Source organism: Brachycentrus maculatus, unplaced genomic scaffold (genome assembly GCF_059751285.1).
Source record: "Brachycentrus maculatus isolate JH-2025_06_01 unplaced genomic scaffold, ASM5975128v1 h1tg000624l, whole genome shotgun sequence".
In the NCBI taxonomy this organism is placed as follows: Eukaryota; Metazoa; Arthropoda; class Insecta; order Trichoptera; family Brachycentridae; genus Brachycentrus; species Brachycentrus maculatus.
Window position 1 is genome coordinate 116,099 of NW_028281361.1, and position 18,593 is coordinate 134,691.

Below are 18,593 nucleotides of genomic sequence, written 5' to 3' on the forward strand. Positions count from 1 at the left end.
AGTTGAATGTGATCGGTACTTACCGTAAAGTCTCTAAACCACTAGCAACCAGCACGCGACGGATGTCCTCAACCTTCCGTGTGTAGTCTGGTAGCTAATAGCTGCTTACTAGTTACTAGTTACTCGCTACCGGAGACCGGTCACCATAGAGACAGCTAATGGTGGTAATGAACTTCCAGAGAGAGGTTATCTGCAAGGATAGTACCAACACCAATCAATATTGATAAATTTAACCTTCCGCTGAATGGATCATGGCGTACATTCACGATAATTACGTAAAAGAAATTAGTATACTGATCTCTAAATCAATTACAACAATAATTGGACAGCTCTGCCTCGCTTAGTACAGTAAAAAATGTTTTTTATTGAAAAAAAAACAAATTGTAAAAAAACCTAAACGTTTTTTTTCAAATTCCAAACCCTTTAATATGTGAAAAGCTCGCAAATATCAATCAACTGAGCAAGGTCGGCTTTCTTTATTACTAATTTCTTTCTAATAGTCCTTTATAGGAGTTTAAGATTTTAACGCAATATGTTTTAATCTAATTTGAATATAATTGCAATACATCTTCATTAGATCGCTTTCCGTGACTGGAAGGAAATTCTAGGAAATATTTAATGAAAATGTTAATATCACGCAGTGCTTTGGGTCGTATTTCTCGTGACATGTCATTTAGTTTTATTTACTAAGTCAGGAAAAGAAATATTGTTGTTTTAATGTATTAAAGAGCATATTTGATTAGTATGGAATGATAATATACGTAATTCTATTAGTAATATAGAAAACCCCCGTTTGACGTTCATATTTATATTCGTTTACTTTTAAATAAAATTCAGTTAACACGGTCCATCCAACGTGACAAGGGGTAAAATAGCATCAACCTTTCCAATGCCTATGGTGTTTATACGCAATCGACTTCACCACATTGATGTCCGACCAAAAACCGTCAATGAACGGATCACCGCAAAGTATATGGCCAACGGGAAACAGTATAGACAATACCAAAAGATAGAGGTACAGCGTATATGCGCATTGTGCAGTCGTGAAAACATTCGCCCGTGTGTAGGAGCCTATCCGTCCTATCAGCGTGAGTAAAATAATAGTTATTATTTGTGTTTCATCATGAAGGTTCAATGCTATATTAGAAATGTAGATACAAATAATAAATGAACTTAATGTACTATTATAAATATTTTTTAATATGAATTACAGAAAAATCGGATGGCACGCCATACGCAATCACAAAAACATGTGTCCGTGAAAATAATCATGAAAGGTGTACAATCATGAAGAGGTTTTTGGAAACCCAGTGGCTAATTACACTAGTGGAACTACTATTTATTAAAAATATAAGTATTAAATTTAATATTAACGGAGTTCGTAAACATTTATTTTCAAAGAGTGAACAAACTTTGCCCGCTAGCAAAGCTTAGCGTGGTTTGAAAAGAAATCAATATTAGCTATAATTTAGTGGATCTCTCGACATGAAATAAAACTTGCCGCGATGTTTTCTTGTTTTGCAATACTTGTGGAAGTTGCACGCTAAAACTGAAATACAAATTAATTATAACTGTTGTACCGTACTTAGCATAACTAGAGTATTGTGTAGTAGCGTGACTGTACTTTTACTTTTCTTTGTAAAATGGTCAGAATTTATGGGAATTAACAATAACAATAATTAAAATTTAAAGCACGTACCGTTTGTAAATTTAAAATATTCAATTGCTAAAAAAATTGTCAGAGCTAACTCTCAATATTATTTTAGGTACTGTAATTACTTATAAAGTAAATAATAAATAAATATACTCTTCTACGAGGATATTCGTTGCAAAATAATATTATTCAGTAAAGGCGCAAGGAAGGTATTCACATTTCGTAAATGTATTGTTTTAAATATTATTGAAATTTTAACTCCGTTTTTAATGACGATTTTAAAATCCATTTGACCTTTCTTAATGTAACTTAATTCTAAGTTTTCTGTTAACTCCCTGAACACATTCAGGACACGGAAAACCCGGAATACCGAATATCCGATTGCGTTACTCAGCGGATGAGGGAGTGCGGTATATTTGTTCAACAAAAGGAACCAAAATTATGGTGTCAGCGTTCACCTTGAAATATTCTAAGCAGTTAATAAAAAAAGGTAATAAATCTTCGAATAGGTCAGCGGCAGAGAAAGAAGAATACTACACAATATAAAATATCCTACAAAAATAATTATAAATATTATATTAATATCCTACAAAAGTATTACCTCATTTTTAAAAGTCCTAGACTAAAATAACTGTTGTTTTTAATATGTTAAAAACACAATTTAATTATTAGTTTTTTTTAAACTCGGAAACCTAGTACATACGCTTAAAGGTTTCCTGTTTTTATTTATATGTTAACGTACGTAACATATTGTATAAAAGTACATACGTACGAGTATATAGTAGATGTGAAATCCTTTACCTTCAGCACATGAACTTGCTAGAGTACTTGGTCCGCTTAGCATCGTGTGATGCCGTAACACATACGGGAACAGAGGGATGAGTGCGATCGCATGAATAGGCTATCACTTTTTTTTTAAATGGCAATAATACAAAATATCACAAGACCATCCATACTATTCTTATTCGAGATATCAAGAATCAATCTTCATTTTAATTTCGAGTAAAAGCAAACAATTTGTGACGTAATCGAGTGTAAATTCATTACTTGTTTCGATCGCTATAAACTTGCGACTGCGGAATTTTAATTTACGCTAAGACAATCTCAAAAAAATATAAATGAAAATGATACATTATGCTTTCTGAACAGCGTTTGTCTAATTACCGCATCCTTGTTGCTAGGAATTGTTCCAAAGTAAGGAATTAAATAATTACGTAATACTATTTATGTACACATATTACACAAAATATCAAACCAAATTTCACCGCCCTAATCGGTTTTCACAAATAACACAAGTATGCACCAATAAATTTACCATTCAGCATCACTCGCACTATCCCGAACGAATCTAAATGCACTAAATGCACGTGTAATGGGAAAGGACCCATCATCCATACTCGAATAGCCCCTTCCATCGGCAATAGTGCACTGCGATTCGAAGAGCAGACTTCAAATTTCTACCATAAAAATATCATTTTCCACTTGGACAATTTGGATATGGATTCATTTATGTCCTTAGATATTCACGGCCACCCATTATCTACCCTACATATAATCACATTAGTGTATCTTTGTATCTGCTATTTGAGATTGAATGCCACACACTTCTATTTACTCTGTTATCACTCACCATGTGGCTTCCGGCTTACGTTACGCTATAACTTATGACGTCATATTTACACTACAATAATACATTAGGGTTTATACAATTAGATGCGTATTGCATATACTTAGTGTAACAAAATACAATCTCAAATACTCTGGCAATCGTATGAAAATTAACCACGAAACATAAAATCTTCGAAGAACATTCATAATCGTGTAAAAAATTGCAACAAAGTGACGCATTAGAGCATATACCGTATAAAACCCCATCCTTCAATAAAAATATACGAATTTTCGTTAATAATATTTTTCACTTTATAAAAACTTATTACTTGTAGAACGAAAGTGAAAATTCATTGTTGTATGAAAAATTGTAAAGGAAGACTATTTATCGCCTTAGGAAAATTTTATGCACAATATTTTCTTCTTTTTTTTAATTCTTTTGCATTTCACAATATATTATAATAACAAGTGTAAAAAAAAATTATACAAAAAAAGATTCCACAAAGGGATGGCATGTGCCTTAAAAGTGCTAATATAAACTACAAATATGTATTTCATTTTAACAGAAAACAAAAAATCAATAAGATGAAAATGAAAAAAGTTAGTAAATATATACCACATGAGTTATACGTTTAAGAGAAGAAGGTACTTAGATCTGTTTTTTTTTAAATAAATAATAAATAATTTAAGCAAAATTTTAATCATCAATTCTCGAAAATGCATTGTTGTACGAAAAATTATCCCCGAAATATGTACTTATATGAAAATTTACATGAAAATCTAAATTTTAAGCACTTCATACACAAACGTTACACACACTTTACACAGAGAATTAACAACAAGAAAGTAATAGTTCTTAAATTATCACAATGGACGAGTAGCTAAGGATGTCATATTTTGAGTATATTTAGGTATTATTTTCCGTTACATAAAGTAAACGTGTCACCATATTATGTCAATATATCATAATTTTACGAATAATAGATACCTACACATAAAAATTTCATTCATGCAAAACAACATGTTTTAATTTCATTACTAATTTGTATCATCACAAATTCATCCACTCGTGTCTATATAAGTTTCAGTCAACCGTAAACCGAATAAAGAAACAAAAATGTGAAATGGCGATTAACCAAAATAATTTATACGGAATATCTTAATCGGGCGATCCATCTTTACACTTCCGACATGCCCCAATCATATTATATAATTACGTCACAATCACCCCGTGATCAGTTCACGTGATGCCTGAAATCTGAGTTATTAGTCACGCCACTCCCACCTCGATCTTTCAGTGTAGGTATAATTCTTCCTATAACATACCATATATCGCTCACTCCTTTCAAGAACGTCATAAATCAAAAAACTTGATTTTTCAGGAGAACGTTTTTAAAGTTTAAAAACATAATACAAAGTATTAAAAATAAATATCAAGCCACTTATTGAACTTTTTACTGTGCAACAGATCTTTTTAGGTAAAACCTGAAGGTTTTTTATCCATTTAAAAAATACTGAGTATATTTAAAAAAAAAATTAAACAATACCTTTTCTTCAAAATGCAAAAACAACACTTTCTACCCTGTAGCGGGTAAATATTAAGTTAAAAATATGCCTCTTTTGCTTGGATATAGTACATTTTCTGGGCATTCCGAAAACATGCACAACTGAAAATTGACGAATTTTGATTTATGACGTTCTTGAAAGGAGTGAGCGATATCCGCACACACAAAGGTGACACGACCAATCACCGCTACTTTCAGGGCGATATTCTCAAATATTCGTGTAGATTTGACTTAAGCAAAGGACGCTTTCTTTCGTACCGCATTACATTTCAATCGCTGTTTCTCGTAAGACAGTTCCATTTCCAAATACGGATAACAAAAGCCATTTTGTACTAATTTTGTCTCTCGCTTCGATCTAGCGATAAAATATATGCATCGCTTAACACATCATTAAACAAGGAAATAAAGGAACAACGGATTTTATAATATTGCTCCTTTTAATTTTCGACTGGCAATCATGGCTAATAAAATTTGAGTGCTAGCGTCACCCTACGAGGTGTAATTCTGGGAAAGAGCGCGTGTACTCGTAGTTCACTTTATCCCGTACAGTGGAATGGGCCGGTCGCGGGTCGCGGGTCGCGGGTACAATCTGTACCTCCAATCTGGCCATATAGAAGCCAAATGGGATAACTTTTAAAATGAGAATAATAATGACTAAGTAATAATAAAATTTTACCAACTTTTTGTTTTGTTAACTATGATGGGTCAAGAAGGCTTTAATGGTTGCTAAGTAAGGGTGACATAAAAGCTCAAGAGCATCGAAAACACTTCAATAGAGATTGGTAACAACTTTTAAGTGGTGCATTGCAAAAAATTGTTTTACACATTAATCAGCAGCGTTCGAACAATTACTTCAAAATCACATTTATAAAATATTAAAAATAAAAATTCCACACTTGGGTACATATGTATGTACGTATTAATAAATACGAAGAGTCGCATTGTAAATTCCAGCAGGTAATTAAAATCTCTATTGCCCTAAATTATCATTCACGGATATTACATTTGTTAATTTCCTCGGAAATGGAAGTTCGAGATGGAACGGGTTTCCCGGTATATGGTAACGTAATACTCGGAAGAGGTATGATGGCACAAGGGTTGAGGGTTCAACAAAATGTCTAAATTATTACATTTACCAGAGCGTCACAATTCTAACGGAAGGTTTAGGATATGGCAATACCTACGTATCTACGTGTATCCAAACGATCTCTTTGTACCTAAAAGGATATGATAATATAGGGAAATCTAGGGCTGCAATTGAACAGGTTTAGGCGAGGGAACAATGAAGATATGCCATTTATAAAAGTGTGATTAAACATAAAAATTAATATTTCTCAGCATATGTAGAGTTTTGGAAATTTTTATGCATTTTGAACATTTTAATTACGTAAGGAAAGTAAACTTTGTATGGAACTACTTTTATACTTCCAGAAGCTGTCATCAATTTTATGAAAGATTTAACGAAATTGACAAAAACACGGAACCTGTGTACTAATTCGCTTTTGGATATTTTTCAAAAAGTCACATACGTAGGTACGTGCATACGTCAAATAATACGCATTACTGAGTAACATACTGATAATTTAGTAATTGATTTCGACCAATGGTAAATAACGAACTGCATTAGATTGATGCAGTGTTAACCAGATCGTTAATTACATCATGGCAATGGGTAGGTCCATGTATTATATCAAAAAAATATTATATTCGAGTGCAGAGTAGAGAAACGTTTTGGAGTGTTAATTTAGCATTTACTGACAGTTACTCAGTCACAAAATGTTTAATATGGTACTTATAATTTCAAAAGACAGTGTGAGTCGGTACCTTCATCTTGTATTCAGCATCAACTACCGACGAATGACGGCCGAAATCGATATACAAGTAGATAAAAATCGGTTATTTTTACTTTTGATTTTGTATTCATGAGCTCTAGTATAAAATTAAAAACAATCAGTTTAAATGAAAATTGCTCTCCAAGAAATCATAACATTATATATAAGTATATATATATATATATATATATATATATATATATATATATATATATATATATATATATATATATATATATATATATATATATATATATATATATATATATATATATATATATATATATATATATATATATATATATATATATATATATATATATATATATATATATATATATATATATATATATATATATATATATATATATATATATATATATATATATATATATATATATATATATATATATATATATATATATATATATATATACTTATATATATATATATATATATATATATATATATATATATATATATATATATATATATATATATATATATATATAAGTATATATATATATATAAGTATGCAGTGAACCATTTGAGGTCTCTACTGGGGTGAAGCAAGGCTGTGTACTAGCCCCATTTCTCTTCATCATCATGTTTGACTTCATCCTACGAATGTCAATTCCACCGGATCGAGGAATTGCAGTGAGTCCTGCTCAGAAATTATGCGATTTAGAATATGCGGACGATGCAGTTCTAATAGATACATCGATCGGAGCCCTGCAAGATATAATTGACTCCCTCCAAATAAACTCCGCTCGGTTAGGCCTAAGAGTGAACGCCAAAAAGACCAATGTCATGTGCAACTCAGCCTGTCCGGACCGAGATCAACATCTTACTTGTGAGGGACGAGCGCTCGTTCGAGTCGACACCTTCAGATACCTTGGAACACTCATGGTGGAGGATGGTAGTGTCCAGAAGGAACTGAATGTACGGCTCGGAATGGCAGGAGCTATATTCAATAAAATGCGCAATGTCTGGGACTCACTGCTTTACTCGACAAAAACCAAGTGTCGTCTCTTTAACGCCTGCATCCTCACAGTGTTGCTGTACGGATGTGAGTCGTGGCACCTCACCAAAGCTCAAAGCAAGAAACTAGCAAGTTTTGAAAATAGATGCCTGAGGCGAATACTGGGTATAAAGTGACTTCGTCAGGAATGACGATGTGAGGAGAAGAACTCAACAGCCCCTCATACTGGAAGTCCTGAATAGAAGAAGGTGGACATGGTTGGGACATGTCCTTAGAATGCCACCTGAGGGCATCAACCCCTCATGTCTCTTCTTCCAACCCCGAGGATTCCGGCGCCCCGGAAGGCCGCTGACGACCATTCACCGACTATACTCAGCGGAACTTCGAGACGCCGGACTGACCTGGGAGGAAGCCAAGGAGATGGCGCGTGACAGAGTGACTTGGAGACGACTCGTGTTGGCCATATGCTCCACCTAGGGAGCGAACATGGAAAAAGAAGATATATATATATATATATATATATATATATATATATATATATATATATATATATATATATATATATATATATATATATATATATATATATATGTATATATATATATATATATATATATATATATATATATATATATCAAAGTTGTATGTGTACGAAAGCTAATGGAACTCGGAAGTAAGCATAAAGTGAATTTATTTGACAGTAAATAGACGTTAACCAGATGACAGTAATTAGCAACACGCGCAATGTGACTTTTATTAATAACCCTGAGATATGTAGAGTGAGTTATTCAGTATGCTGCATACTGAATGCATTTAACCTATCTCAGGGTATGAATACTGAATGGTCCTACAAGAGCAGAATGCAAATACCAACCATAAAAGTTAAACATCATATTCAGTGCAACATCAGACATCAAAAGCAACCAGAGACAATAATTAGAAGAAAACAAGCGACGAGTGAACGTACCCCATAAACAGAGAAGTACCCACTTCCAATTTTATGATGCGTGTGATCGTTAAAAAAGTCATTTCTAAATGAAAGGGTTTTGAGAAGAAGTAACGTAACAATATGCAATTAATGCGTAATACATGTAGATACGTATAATTTCTTTGTAATAAAGTTTTCAGTAATGTTGAAATAAATTGCACTTCAATTCACTTTCATCGAGTAATTTTCACTAACAATTACTTAACATTCGCATTAGTAAATTTAAGTGACATCAAAATTATTAAAAAAAGAATCTACGTTGAACAAATACTGCACCTATAAAAATACCTGTATTCCGCGCTATTTTATCAATCTTGCTACCTTTTTACTCAAAATTAAACATTTTACCCAAAATTGTAAATGCACTAGTATTTTTAAAAAATATTATAAGAATGCATTTAATCACAAAATCGTTATTTATAGAGTGGTTTAAATCTTTGTTTTTTAAGTTTTTTTTTTAATTTTTAACGATATTTCACTTATATTAATCTTATCGAAGATGAAAAGTGTAATGAGATGAGAATTGGAAATTTGGTATAGACAGGGTTTATAATATTTGTCTGATTTAAGTTATCACTTAAATTGTGTAACATTCACCATTGTACCCAAATTTCATAAAAAATAATCAGACTATTTTCAGGATAAAGTAGAAATTGCTCGCTCAAAAGCGTGTTTGTAAATAAAATTATTGATTTAATGTTCTCAGAATTCTCGCCCCAATTAGCAGCTATCAATTTCATCAACAAAGTTTTGATAGAATCAGAGGCTTTATTTATTCAACAAAAAGTTACACTAAGCAAACACTTATCAGGGGGGAAATCCATCCACTTGTGCTGTACGCTGTGTGGGTAGCAATAATAACGCGTTACAGGACTTCGAACAATAACTTAAGTACAAAATTCCTGTGTACACGTTTACAAATTCAATGGAAAATAAATTAATGTTAAGAAATAGTTATTTAAATGCTACAAATGTTACAAAAACCGTCTCAATCCATGGATAATACATATTTTTGTTATTGATAAAACGTCTCATAAAAAAATATACGGATGTGTACCTACATATCCCCTCCCGTCGTGTAGTGGTAAGCGTGTTTAGCTTCCGTAAATGAGGTACCGAGTTCAATTCCCGGAAGGTAATATTTTTACCGATTTTCTAAAATATCTATGTAATACCGCCCGGGATTGGTATCTAAATCAATTTGTAAATGAATAAAGATGAATTTAGCACTTTGTTAATCAGACGTAGTGCGCTATCCACCAAAGGGTGCGAAAAAAGACTCGCGAACATTTGGAACAAAAAATTATATTAAAAAATATCCCGCTTCGTATTTTCAAGTTGTATTTAATTATTTTCATTTATTATACTGTTATAAAGGGGACTCATCCATTTTGCTTATTTTTTTTGTCTTGCATGTTGGTACCAACGGACCAAATAACATACAAACATATATGTTACACGATATACGTATATAAATATGCCGGTTGAAGAAAAGAAGCGTTGACGATGAACGATGATTAAGATGACAGTGGGGAGTGGGGGAGGTAGGTAGAGTTAAACGGATGTGTCCCATGATTCACTTAAGTCCAATAAAGAAACGAATACTCCTCGCTTGGCAGTCGATATCCAGATATGGAATATGACATCCTGTCTCTCTATTCCTCGGGTCCACATTACTAAAGAGGAATAAAACGCGGCACTTAAAACACCCGCACTAAACGCAAACAATCACAATTATCATTCTGAAATTATGCGTACATATCATGAGTCGATACCAAATTTCTACTTTTGAGATTATTATCTTATCTACATAAATAAAAATGTAAAAATTCGTTTGTTTAAAGTCTTTAATCTCCTCAAGCTATTCCCCGATTACTTTGAAATTTTAACAATGTTGTATTCGAATATAAGCGTGTTATACCTGCGATGTTTTTTTTTTTCGAAAAACAGTTTTTTTACCGCAATGACAGCGCCATCTCTTAAACGTGACAGCAACACACGGAATACTAAACATTGCTCTTGGCAGACAGCTTTCTTCCTGACAGCTGTTGTTGCATAGTATTTTCAATGTTTTCGATTGCACTGTGTCTTTTTAGGATCATAATATTTTCATTGCTTCGTGAAATTAAACATAATAAAAATATGCGCTTTCTATTTTCTTTCTTTTCCATTTGACTAGACTGGCCCATAGCAACGCGTGGCCGGGTACAGCTAGTGAATAATAAAAGAAAAAAATGTTTTTTGTAAAGCTTGTAACTGAATTTTTCTGAAAGTAAATGAAATCGGCCACTATAATTTAGTAAGGTGATTGAGAAAAAACTATAAAATCAATAAAAATATAGAAATAAACAATAAAAAGCGGAGCAAGCATCCATTATTACCTCCCCACTCCCCACCCACCTTGTATCCACTTCGTTTCTGATCCTAATTCTAGAATTGTGGCCATAATCTCTAAAATGGTAAAACTGAACGTATTTAAACTATGAATTTATTTCTTTTAAATATTTTTTTTCTTTTGTTTGTAAATAAAAATAAGACTTGTCACTAACAGAAACATCCTTTCACTGGGTGACTGCCAAATAAAGCAATGAAAAAAAAACATTAAAACGTGAAAAACATTAATATACCTACTACTACGAGTTAGTCATGCGGTTCCTGAGAAGCAGTGTGTAAGGTATAATACAAAAAAAGTAAGTATATCACAGGGTTGAAGTTTCTCACTATGCTACCCCGAATCAAGCAAAAAAACTTATTTTTCAAATAACAAACGTTATGAATGTCTGTGATGAATCGTAGACGCTGAAAATGGCATTTACATGGACTGAAAAACTGACCTTAATGACTCAAACAGTCCCAAAGTCACACTTATACTTGTACTTACATTGTGTTACTATGGATACTATAAAAAACGCCGTAATCACCATGTTTAAAGTGGCAAATTCGTTTTCGTGCACGAGTCACAATAATTTTAGAAACTGCGATTTCGTTCGATAAAGTATTATCAACGCCGTATTGGAAATATTTACACATTTTAACCTGGAGTTGTTTTAAAATAAGGCCTTTCGTAAATTTATTTCTTCGGAAATGTTTTCTTATACGAGTATACGAGTACTAGCAGAACGCATTAAGTCACGAAAACATGTTCCGCGGCAATGGAGTTTAAGGGAGAAAAGTTTATTGCGGACATTCTTACAAACTACCCTCTTGTTTGAATTAAATTATTACTTCTTTATTCCAAGGAATGTGTTTTTGGGTATTATGAATGTATATCCATTAATTGAAGGCGATGCCGCCCCCAGGTAGCAAAGAAGTGCGCTAAATGTCATATGTTGTACAGTACCAGGTATGTACAAATATCTTTATATTTACATTACACATAATTTCAAACGTGTACACGTGTATACTGTGTGCAAGGAAAATAATTTGCTGATGGATGTTGCCAAATCCTAAGTCATGGTTTTTGAAAGATATGCACTAAGTTCTGGATGTAAAATGGTACTAAAGGGAAAATTTTGTAAAGAACAGATGATTTCGTATATTTGGGAATATGTTTTCTAGGGATGTAAAGATTGATAAAAATATAGAAAATGAATGAGTAAATGCAGGGAACACAGTAAATGGTGCATTGGAATCAGTTATAGCAAATAAAAACCTTTCAGCGATAAACTGGCAGTGAACAATGGAGTCCTAGGTCCAACTCTAGTGTATGCCAGTGAAGCATGGAGTTGACGAAATAAGGATGAAATCACACTGAATGCAGTCGAAATACGATCTCTCAGGCGAATGTGCGGCTAAAAGATGTGTGTTAGGTGTTTGAATGGTTATATAAGGAAAGAATGCAAGACTAAGACAAGCATTATTTATACAATTAAAACTGGGTTAGAGACAGGAAGAGCTTGGGAAAATCCATGTAGGTATTTTACTCTCATCGGTCTAAATATTATAATAGATGCTAGAAGGGAGAAATTTCGGTACGATAAGAATTGTTGGCAACACACGGCACAGAAAAGTAATAATATTTGAAAATTGAATTAAACATATTGGCATCTATGTGGTTGTAAAAAATATAAATAAAAAATAAATATAATTTAACGGTGTGTCGCGCACATTTTTTACCGATCTTCCACATCTTCATAACGTCAAAGAAGAAGAAAATATTTATAATTACATAAATGGATTCCTGCATGTATTACCACATTACCAAATTACGCTACAATAAGTCGCAAGTCGTGAGAAATGTGGCTGGTATTGTCTTATGCTTCGCTGTACATAACTCAATACCAGTGTGGTGTAGTGTGTAGGTACTAAATATTGCAATATACGAAGGAAAACGAACATAACTGCCAGTTCGTAAAAAAGATTAGCACCGTTTCACAAGACAAAAAAACACATAATTATAAACCATGGTAATTAGATTTAAAACAAAAAATCTTAAAGCTAGTAACGCTCGAGTATCACTAGTTTTTAGTTTATGTACCAGTTTAGATTCATATATATTTTTGGATTTTGACAAATCGAAGTTCGAGCAAAAGTCTTCCTTAAATACAGGACAAAATAGGAATAACACTACTAAGGCATTATGTTGACCAGCTCAAATAAAAGGCAGGCGTCGGCATCCCCTTCGAGACTCGATACGACGAATACATTTTGCTAAATGCTCGAAAAACAGGAACACCGTGTTTACACGGAAGAAAGATTGAAGCGCATTTCCTTATGTTACGTTTGCACTTGGCCCAGAACCAAAATTCACGAATTTTATTATCATAATTTTCTCAAATAACATCACCAAACTATGGCTTGTTAGGTTTAGAAATAACCTGATTACAATTTATCTACTGTTTCGGTTGTAAACAAGACAAATGTTTGTGGCGACCGGTAATTCATAAAGTGATACTTCAAAATCGCACAAAGCTCTATACAAAACTTTGCCTTCATTTCAATGTAATTTTTCCTGCAGATTCCTTCGTTATCCCTCATCTAGTCGCGCAACGATCGTTAATCTGTTTTGTTAGCTAACCGGCGGTTATCATTTCTTTTTATTTGTAGATGGGAAAAGGAGAACAGCACCGACTGCTGGGACACTCAGATTTGCATAACCGTACTCGTACGGGTAAAATTTTATTTAACTACGCATTAACATCGCGTTCAGCGGCGCCGAGTGTACCGCGTCCTTTACGGTTTCTATGTATAACGCGTTTATAAGTACGTCACAGAGACGCACCTTAGAATTTAGTTACTGTTTATGTAACCGTAGTTTCGTAAAAAGCAGAAACAATAGCCACATTTACAAATTGTAATAAAAGAAACCGTATATAACTAACAGGCAACAACGCAAATATCAACATTTTTACATGACCACATTAGTTTTCCGTTTCCAACATTTTCACACACACCTTACAACATCCGCGCTATTGCCTTGGCCAGCTTTTATTCCAAGCCCGAACCTTTGTCAACCTGTCTTTTGTGATTTTTGGAAAGGAAATTACCCACTATCGAGCCGAAGAGACAATTGATGTAAGCCAATGTCGACCCAAAATAGATATTAGTTACGATGTAGTCGCGTGGGTGACAGTACCTACGTTATATGAACAGTAGATAAAACGAATTATTAATTTGAAAATAGTATTTCATTTCTTACTCTCGCGTCAAACATGTTTAGGAATTGTTATTAATCATCGTGATGGTAGAAAATACACATATTGATGAAATAATAAAATAGGTAGATAATATATTGAGCGTGGAAAACAAATAATTGTAGTGTGTCCGTTAGGTGAATGGTAGGTAGGTACTGCTGTCGGCGTATTTTAATTAAGATTTGATATTAAAATTCCATTTATTGTTATAAAATACGATGACTCATATTAATGTGTATTTCATTAGTCGTGAAAATACCCTATACCAAAAATCTCTCATTCGGAAAACTGTAGTATATAGCAGGGCTTAAAACACATCTAAGACTTACCAACCTACAGTAAAAATAACGTGAAAACTCTTCACAATAAATAAGCAATACTGAACCTCTGCGGTGCGCTGTAAAACATCATCGAAATATTTGTATATTATGTACCTATTCAAACTTTACCTACCAAAAGTTAAAAAGGCTACCAATTTATAAATTGCTATTTACTTTAACATTCGTAATAACGAAAATAATTATTTTGGACAGTTTGAAAATTCTTCAAGCATCCAGCTACAGCAGAGGCCTTGTTTGCTTGCTCTCTTACTTCATTGTAGAGGTTATTGCTACTGGACATTTCGACACCCAAATACTTGAATTGCATAACTTGCTCTATGATATTATTATTGATTGCAAGTTTGCATCGTACTGGATATCTCGAAGAGGCCATGCTCTTTATTTTGTCTATGGAGATTTTCATGTTGAATCTTTGAGATGAAAGGTGGAATCTATATAGCGACCTCTGGAGATCGTCTTCGGAATTGGCAAATAGGACAGCGTCATCTGCATAGCATATTATGTCCACGTTTTTATCTCCTATGGTGTAGCCTAATGCTATGACATCTTCAATTATCTTATCCATGATAACATTGAATAAGAAAGGGCTCAAACACGCTCAAACACGGCGAAACAATTGTCACAAATTTTATTTTTATGTGTTTTTAACAATAAAATACAATTTAGTAGACTCTAGAAATTATTGTTTGATTTTAATATTTAATATATAAATTAAAACAAATATTTTTGTTTATTCAAAACTTTTCGCGGACCCAGGACGTCGCCCACTTAATCAATTTTTCAGACTCTCAACGGTCACAGGAGCCCCACGGGGTCCGTTGGTAACCACTGATCTAGATGGCATTGGAATAATATTGCCTTATGTAGTCGGATACTAATTAAAAATTCGTCGCATTTTAAATGCCCATTGATTGTGTATTAATTACTAACTAAGCCATGTTTTCATAATATCTTTCCTAGTATCTATATACATAACAATACAATGACCACATTACAAAAATTTTCCTTCTAGGCAGTTTTTCATTTTTTTTTTTATTTATGATTTTCACATATAAACAATGTTTAAAAAAAACATACTTGTACAATAAATATTCACATAATAAAAATTCCTCGTTATATAATGAACCAAAATAATTATTTACACTTTACATTTACAATTGTTTTGTAAATAAACGATTTCCTAGGGTTTTTTTTCGTTAGCAATGTTATATTTCTTTCAATTATCATTATTCTTATGATTAAAAAATTAAAATAAGCTTTCTAAATTCCTGAAACATAAAGTTTAACGTAAAAAATATTCCAAATATGTACTACAAAATGACAGTACGTTAATTTGATATGTCGATAGGCGTATATGCACCAAAATCCATGTGTATGTAAATTCACTTCGCAAATTTCCAAAAAGAGTAAATTTAATATAAGTCAGGTTAAACAATGAATTCAAATAAAGGTTTTCATACTATGTACACAGATTAAGAGAAAAATATTTTGTTTCTTTGCGGCGTATCATCAAACCACGGAGAATACATAATATGTATGTAGATTTTATTTATAGCGAGCACATATTGATAAGATAAACGACATGATGTAAATAACTTATAAGGGAAAACATCAATGGCAACATGGAGCTGAATGAGATCCATATATACTAAAGTCACCTTTACAGTTTTGAGTAAACACGGAGACGGTTGGATTAAGATTAGCTTTGTATTTGGTGTATAAAATAAGAGCACAATGTCACACAAAAAATATCTATAAATAAATGCAATATTCTAAAATGACAAAATCGTAAATTAAACTTACAGTTTAGAAGGACGATACAGCACAAAAGAAAACGGTCTTTCAAAATGACATAAACACAAATCGTTTTACAACACAATACAACGACAAAGCGGAAAATTATTCGGAAAACTTCATAGGATTTCGGCACGACAACCAGTATCCGCCTGCGCGCCTCGCGAACTGTCACTTAGATTTTGATAACGAGCGGAATGAACATTGAGCGAATGAGATAGCAGCGCCGCCACTTCGTTGTTTCATCGTCAAATTCGTGTAACAATAATGGTTCGATTCTATGCTAATCGAGAAAAAAATTGTAGTAAATCGAAAAATGATTTTATTTTTAAATTGAAAGGCATTTGGATAAAAAAGGTTATTAGTTATTTAAATTTGTTTTTTTTTTTTAAATACTTATAACATTTTATATAGAATTGAAATGTATTTAACACTCTCCTTATCATTCATCGTTCACGTTGTGTAATACCACTTTAATAAACAAAATATGAAATGTACTTGTCTAAGTTTATTTATTCATGATTAATGGATCCATGTTTTTTTTATTAATGATATTTGTTTGTTAATTAAATAAGTAAAAGTTTAAAATGATTTATTTTATGGTAATTTATTCATAATATTTTTGAACGATAATTCTGAAGCTGTATATTAAACGTGTAGTAGTATTCACCAGAGATGTCGCTACAATGCGTTTTTCTTGTGTGAACGCGTAATCTCGCGGCATAAAATATTTATTTTTATATAATATTTTTTTAAATAAAAATTATGATTATTACTTCTAGTAAATGCGTTTCTCTCCTTTCGTTTGTCCAAAACAATTTATTTATCATTCATTGTATTATATTCGTAAGTTAATTTTTTCAGATTACAAGTTTACATTAGGTTTTACATATACTTAAGTATTAATTAGATTTTTTGTATGTTTATGTATTCATTGAAACCCTTCTGTAGATATGATATGTGATATATCACATATCAACCCGCGGCTTGCAACCAAATACGGCTCCCTATTTATTTTCTCCAGCAATCTGTTCGACGATGAAATAAATGTAAAATGCAAAAACAATTGTAGCTTTTCTGGTGGCATTATTCATATTATTAGTATCGGATATCTAAATAGATTCTACGTAGATTCTGAATTTCAATTTCAAGAGATTTACAATATTTTTCATGCATTATATATATATACATATATATATATATATATATATATATATATATATATATATATATATATATATATATATATATATATATATATATATATATATATATATATATATATATATGTATATATATATATATAATATATATATATATAAATATATATATATATATAAATATATATATATATATATATATATATATATATATATATATATATATATATATATATATATATATATATATATATATATATATATATATATATATATATATATATATATATATATATATATATATATATATATATATATATATATATATATATATATATATATATATATATATATATATATATATATATATATATATATATATATATATATATATATATATATATATATATATATATATATATATATATATATATATATATATATATATATATATATATATATATATATATATATATATATATATATATATCCATTTTCAATATAAGTATTTATAGAAGGAAATAATTTTGAGAAATTTGAATAATCTAGCCAATCATCCAACTAGAGTTTTTTTGAGTGTAAAACAGTGAAGGTATGTCAAATTATAAATCGCTTTAGATATTATATATTAAATATCAAGTAACACATTAATGTTTGAGTGAATATGATTTTTTTAAATAAATTCATTTAACTCGTTTAAATACAATAACTTCCAGAATTCGAAGTTGCACTCTTATTTGTTTGAAATACATATATCATCTGGGAAGATGCCCGATTTTTTTTTATACATAGAAAGGGTAGCTATTGTATTTAGAATTCTATTTCCGTACCAAATGATTGTTTTGAATTTAGCATGAAGACCCGACTTTACGGCCGCCATCTTGACTGGCAACCTAGTGCCATTCGGTCCTGTGATAATTGAACAAACGTCAAAATGAGTTAGGCAATTTGGACGCCATGTTGGAGGGGAATGGTGTGCCGTTTACCCCCATAATCTTACTTCACATACTTCAGTTCAGTCAGTTAATGGCGTCCG

At 31.6% G+C, this 18,593-nt stretch overlaps 1 protein-coding gene across 1 annotated transcript in view; it reads right to left on the minus strand.

Annotated features, from left to right (window-relative positions):
* Window positions 1–16,567, minus strand: part of LOC148300969 (serine/threonine-protein kinase NIM1) — a 44,681-nt gene extending 28,114 nt beyond the window's left edge. Inside the window, exon 1 of the mRNA XM_088273997.1 lies at window positions 16,407–16,567. The gene's annotated coding sequence lies outside the window, so the exon portion shown is untranslated. The remainder of the gene's footprint in view (window positions 1–16,406) is intronic.
* Window positions 16,568–18,593: the final 2,026 nt, after the last annotated feature.